At 51.9% G+C, this 5450-nt stretch overlaps 1 long non-coding RNA gene across 1 annotated transcript; it reads right to left on the minus strand.

The window, feature by feature from the left end:
• Window positions 1-1178: 1178 nt before the first annotated feature.
• LOC114067157 lies at window positions 1179-3750 on the minus strand. Its single transcript, XR_003573337.1, has 2 exons — window positions 3553-3750; window positions 1179-2709 (listed from the first exon to the last, which is right to left on the minus strand). It is a non-coding gene; the product is annotated as an uncharacterized LOC114067157 (long non-coding RNA).
• Between the last annotated feature and the right edge of the window lie 1700 nt (window positions 3751-5450).

The raw sequence follows: 5450 nt of genomic DNA on the forward strand, positions 1-5450 counted from the left end.
TTTTAGTTTATACCTCAAGACTATGATTAGAATGTTTTTCCAGAGCAAACCTTTATAACTGGACTTTGTGTGATGGCTGAAGTGAAAGAAGGAATGATGTGGCAATCAGCTGAAAACACCCAAATATAGTACCAGCAAATCTGGAGTACTTACACTCCCTGGGCTCTTGTGCAAGAGACTAAGAGCAAGTGGAAGTGACCAGATGCAATTTGAAGGGAATATATTGTCTCTGTCGATGGATTGATGTTAATTTTCTGATCTTAAACCAGATGAAATATTGTTCGCATGCTGTAAAACTGTTGATGGCACTGGTCATTTTCTAGGCTAAATGATTAATAATAATAAAATATCCCAACTAGCAGGCTAATGAAAGCATGCCAGACAACACTTGTTCATAAAGGAGGGATCATCATTAGTGTTCTGTAACTCCTCATTTCAAGAGTGACTAAACTGATGAACCTGTGGGTGGTGCATGTGAGCACTCACAAGCCCTGCAGAATTGTTCCTGCTGCAAAGAGTGAACAAACTACAGCTGGAATAACATTACTGTTAGAGACGTGAGGAGCTCGAGGATTGGGAAGGTATAAAGCCTCTGACACAAGCAGATCCCTTGGGTCTGACATTAGTGTTCCCATTACATTAAAGCAGTCTTTCATTGCAATGAAAAGCTTCCAATTCTGTGCAGTGTATAAATATTTTTAAAGTCATTAACCCATCTTCCTCCAAAAGTTTAGCACTGGAGTATGCTTAGCAATACAGATCCAAATCCAAAAGCTGCTTGTCTGAGCTATTGCCTGCTCTCTGGGTTAGAGTTCCCATCAGAAGTAGTGTCCAAGCCAATGCAGACCTCTGCAGTCAGATTTTTTCAGCTTAGGACAGAAGAAAACTGCTTGCCACCTTCCTAACAAGGTCCTCTGATTGTCTGGGGCCATGGCAGTATGCATCTGACCATGGCATCAGCCCTGTAAACCCCTGTGGGGTGAACCTTGATGGTTTGGTTTTGTTCTGGAGGCCTGCTTTTCAAAGTGTCCCATAGCTGAGAAATGCCTCAGCTCTCCAAGACTTTGGTGGGACTGAAGGCATTTAGCAATTTTACCTTGCCAAGCCAAGGGTAATACAAGAAGGTGTTTAAAACAAAGTCACCAGAGGAAAACTGTTTTATGAGTGACACTTCCTTAAATATGAAGCTTTTTATTTTCAAAAGATGAGCATAGACTAAAGTCTCAGTAACAGTTATAGCTATTTAAATAAATAGGCAAAGTATATGTAGGTACAAAATCCATTGGTAAGATTCCCATATTACAAAGGTGAATTCACAATTCCTTACAATGACCACAGGAGATAGGTGAGTATTGTTACAGCAATGCTTTGCATTTCTCTTGGAGGCAGTGGAGATACTTGTACTAGAATTAACTGTACACAACAACAAGTGTCCTCAGGGCTAGCCCCAGAGCGTAAGTCTGCGCTAGATGTTTATGGGGATAAATGTCACCAAGAAATGGGAGTTTTACCAGCCCTCAGAGTTGAAGCAAGTGACGTGGGGTAATCGTTATGATCTGCCCAGGAAGATTGCTCTGCACAAATGAGGGCACATCCTCTTCAGCAGCAGAATGGTCCTGCTTGTCCTGAGTGGAAAGGGGCAGGTTTCAGAAACATTGAAGTCTGCAGTGATTTCCCTGGGCTTTTGCATTCCTTGCAGTCATCATTTCTAATGTCTATTTAAAACACATTTGACAGTTAAGCATCAGACACTGGTCATAGGAGGAGCCTAAGAAAGACTTTCTGCTGGACCCTCTTCTGCTTTAAGCAATCTTGCTCTAAATAATGTAAATATGAAACTTTATTTGGGTGAATATTCTGATGATGCAGTTGATGAAAGTGAAAATTATTCAACTGTACATTGTCTTTATGTGTTTGGTTTTGCTCACTGTGGTAGCTTCTAGATGTGGATGGCTATTCCAGGGTTCAGAACAGCCACAGGTGGGCAGGAATCCCATTTCCTTCCTTCTGCTGGAAGCCGGGCCAGGTTGTGGTTGAGATTCAGCATTAATTACCTGATCTCAGTGAGTGAGACTCACAACCTGGTCTCTACCCACTCTTGTGTTTTACTGCCTGAAGACCAGGGGAGGTAGAAAGAGGGTTGTGTGTGTCCCCCACTTTTCAAAAGGAAGAGAGGAAATGGGAGAAAATATGGGGAAAGTGGGACAAGGGAAGAGAAGGAATAAAATACTTCCTGACCAGTGGTGATGCCTGCAGAGCAGCCAGCTGAACTTGAAATGGGGTTGAATGAGCAACTAGACGGTTGAGTACAATTAAGCTGAGGACTGACCCATGTGCTTTGTGTGCTTTCAAAATGTCTCTGGCTGTAATGACAGAGGAGGTTTTTTGCAAGTCTGTTCTCCCCCTTTTTGTAACCTATTTTTCTGTAACACTAATACATGTCTGACCACTGCCTTAGCCCTTAACCAGGCTCAGGGGCAGGAAAGGAGCATCAGGGGGAAATCTGCATAAAGATACAGGGATAAGTTCAGTTTGTTTTCCTCTGAAAGCTTTGACACTTTCTTACAGAGAGCAGATTCATTTTCAAGGCTTCCTACATTCCTGCTATTGTACAGTAAGTGTTTCAGACCGGTGTGCCTGTGTTTCCGACTCCCGTGAAGTCCCCTTTGCAGCAGGGCGTGCCTCGAACCGCTTCAAAAGAACCAACTTCTACAAAAGAAAAAAAGAAACCCAAGTAGGCTTGAACATACAAAGAGAGGGAGAAAGGGAAGAGAAAAGGGCTAGGCAGTGTTGAATACAAAATGAGTTCAGCCAGCCCCAGGAGTTCTTCATCACTTACATTTATCTTATTCTGGGAGAGCAGAGCTAAACCCAGCACTGACATAAACCACTCTTTGCCTTTGACTTTGACTCTGAGTGCGTGTGCATGCACAGCAGATACAGGCATATGGAGAGGGGCACTGGATTTCAATGAAACATTTTTCCCCCTCTGAGCAGTGGTGTTAGTGGGGAAAATAGCTTTTTGTGTGTGTCCTTTCAAAGGCAAACAGTCGAGTGAGTCTCAGATGCCTCCAGTTTCAAAGCATGCACGCGCTCACAAAACATGCACTTGAAAAATAAGCAGCTGGTAGTGTTTCTCAGCTGGGCTGACCATCCCAGGAGCACACTGGGGTGTTAGGCTGATCTCCCCAGTGCTCCATGAAGTCACTGAAGTACTGCTAAGGGAAGCTCACCAGCACCTGACAGCAGCCCTGGCCCAGCCAGCAGTGCAGGGCACCCAGAGGCCAGGGAACCCTCCAGGGCACCAGTCGCCTCGCATTGACATGAGACACTAATGGAATGCTGCTCCCCTCCATGCCCAGGGTCTAGTGTGTGGCTTGTGGGATAAAGGATGGGGCCTGTTGTCAAGGAGGCCCCAAGAGTCCCATGGCCTATCAGCCTGGAATGAGATGCTTAAGACTTCAACACTGCACCATCATGGCTCTCCCCACGCCTGGGAGCTCGTAAGGCTTCTGGAAATGCATGTCAGTGGCTATTACTTAGCAAGGCTACCACTCATTTCCAAGCTTTGGCCTGTGGTCTTTGCATGGAGCAGTTCCCAGCCACAGCAACCGGCGCTCCAAAGGGGCATGCTCAAGCTTAACCCTGGGGAGGGAAGAGCAACGGGGCTGCTGGCAAAGCACGCTTGTGCCACGGGGACTCAGTGAGGGAGCACGCAGTGCCTGCTGCAGACTGAAAGAGAAGCTGGAGAGCTGGCAAACAGCACCGTTCAGAGGACATTTTATTCTATTCATGATAGAAGGATTTCTATTCCATATACAGAAGGAGTGTATAAGAGTTGTTGTCAGATACAAATAGTCTGGCAACTATGTGGATAATATACAGAAACAAGGTATTAACTTCTGCTCCTTATCATCTTTCTTACCAAGTAAATGTTTTCATTTTGATTAAAAATTGACAATTTGGTTTGGGGGTATCCAGCAGCTTTTGCCTTTGAAACAGAATTACTCCCCCCCCCCAAAAAAAAAAAAAAAAAAAAGGCTTGCCTTAAGTTGTTTTTAAAGAAATCAAACCATCAGTATCCCGTGTGCCTAAAAACATCCAGTTGTTTGTGGACGGTGGGCCCCAGGCGCCTGCCATGCGCCAAGCGTGCCCAGCCAGCTTCCTAAACTAGTGAGGCTGCTCATTCCATGTCACCGCCGCTCAGCTTTGAGCTGCTGGGCTCCCTCGCTCCCTCCTTGGCTCGAGAGTTATTCACTTTTGAAAAAACATATCTACCTCATACTGTGCCCATCACTTTGTTCTCCACACGCCTATTCACATGGGCAAACCTCCACTTCTCCTCTCCAGGCAGGCGGCGGTGGCGGGAGGGGAGGCTGCGCGGAAGGGAAGTTAAGATGCGTGCACGGAGCTATTTCCCTCTCCACCACCTTTGGGCAGCTATTGTTGGCCCAACAAAAGCACTCGCTCGCGGGGGATCGGAACCCTGCCGAACACGTGGCAGCTCCGGGGGCAGTGTGCTGTCCCGGCTGCAAACGCCAACATGTCTCTCCTACCGGGTCCCACGCAGGCTCCCCGCGTGTCCCCGGGATTAACGCTCTGAAACCGAGGGCACACCCTCGGCGGCTTCGCGGCCGCACCCGCGCACGGTGGCCGCCCCGCGGCGGGCAGCGCTCCGTTACCTCGAGCAGGGTCGCAGACGGACCGACGGCTACCGCCGTCCGGCGCCGGGAGGCAAAGGAGGGCATTTACCGGAGCCTCCGGGATTTGGCCGGCGGGGGCTGGAAGGAGAGGGACGTTTCCCCTGGCCGGCGCGACGGAGCATCCTCAGCGGGGGAGGAGGCGGGCAAGGGCCGGTGCCGGCGGGTGTGGGTTCCCCCGGTGTGGGTTCCCCCGGTGTGGGTTCCCCCGGCCGCGCCGTCGGGGCTCCCCCCGCACCCAGTCCCGCCCGTCGCGCGCCGTGCCGGGGCGGGGCGGGGCGTGGCCGCGCGTGCCGCCGGCCCGGGATCACCCCCCCCTTCCCCCCCTCCCGCAACCTCCGCTCCCCCCGCCCCCCACACTCCGCGCCCCGCTCGCGCCATTGGCTTCCCGCACGCGCCGGCCCCGCGCGCGCGCGCTCCATTGGCCGCGCCGACACGCGACCGGCGCGAGTGGCGGGCGCGCGGGGGGGGGGGGGGGGGGGGGGGGGGGGGGGGGGGGGGGGGGGGGGGGGGGGGGGGGGGGGGGGGGGGGGGGGGGGGGGGGGGGGGGGGGGGGGGGGGGGGGGGGGGGGGGGACCCCGGCGCGTGCCGCTCCTTAAAGGGGGGCGCGGCGCGCGCTCCGACACCGGAGCCGTCGGGGCGCCACGCGCACCGCCCCATGCGCGCGCGGCGCTAGAGCCATGAGCCTGCCCTGGGCTGAGCGCGCCCGAGACCCGCCCGAGCCGCCAACGGGGCCGGGGCCGGCGCCGG

Source organism: Empidonax traillii, unplaced genomic scaffold, assembly GCF_003031625.1.
Source record: "Empidonax traillii isolate 1590-97213 ecotype Southwest subspecies unplaced genomic scaffold, ASM303162v1 scaffold872:size346822, whole genome shotgun sequence".
In the NCBI taxonomy this organism is placed as follows: domain Eukaryota; kingdom Metazoa; phylum Chordata; class Aves; order Passeriformes; family Tyrannidae; genus Empidonax; species Empidonax traillii.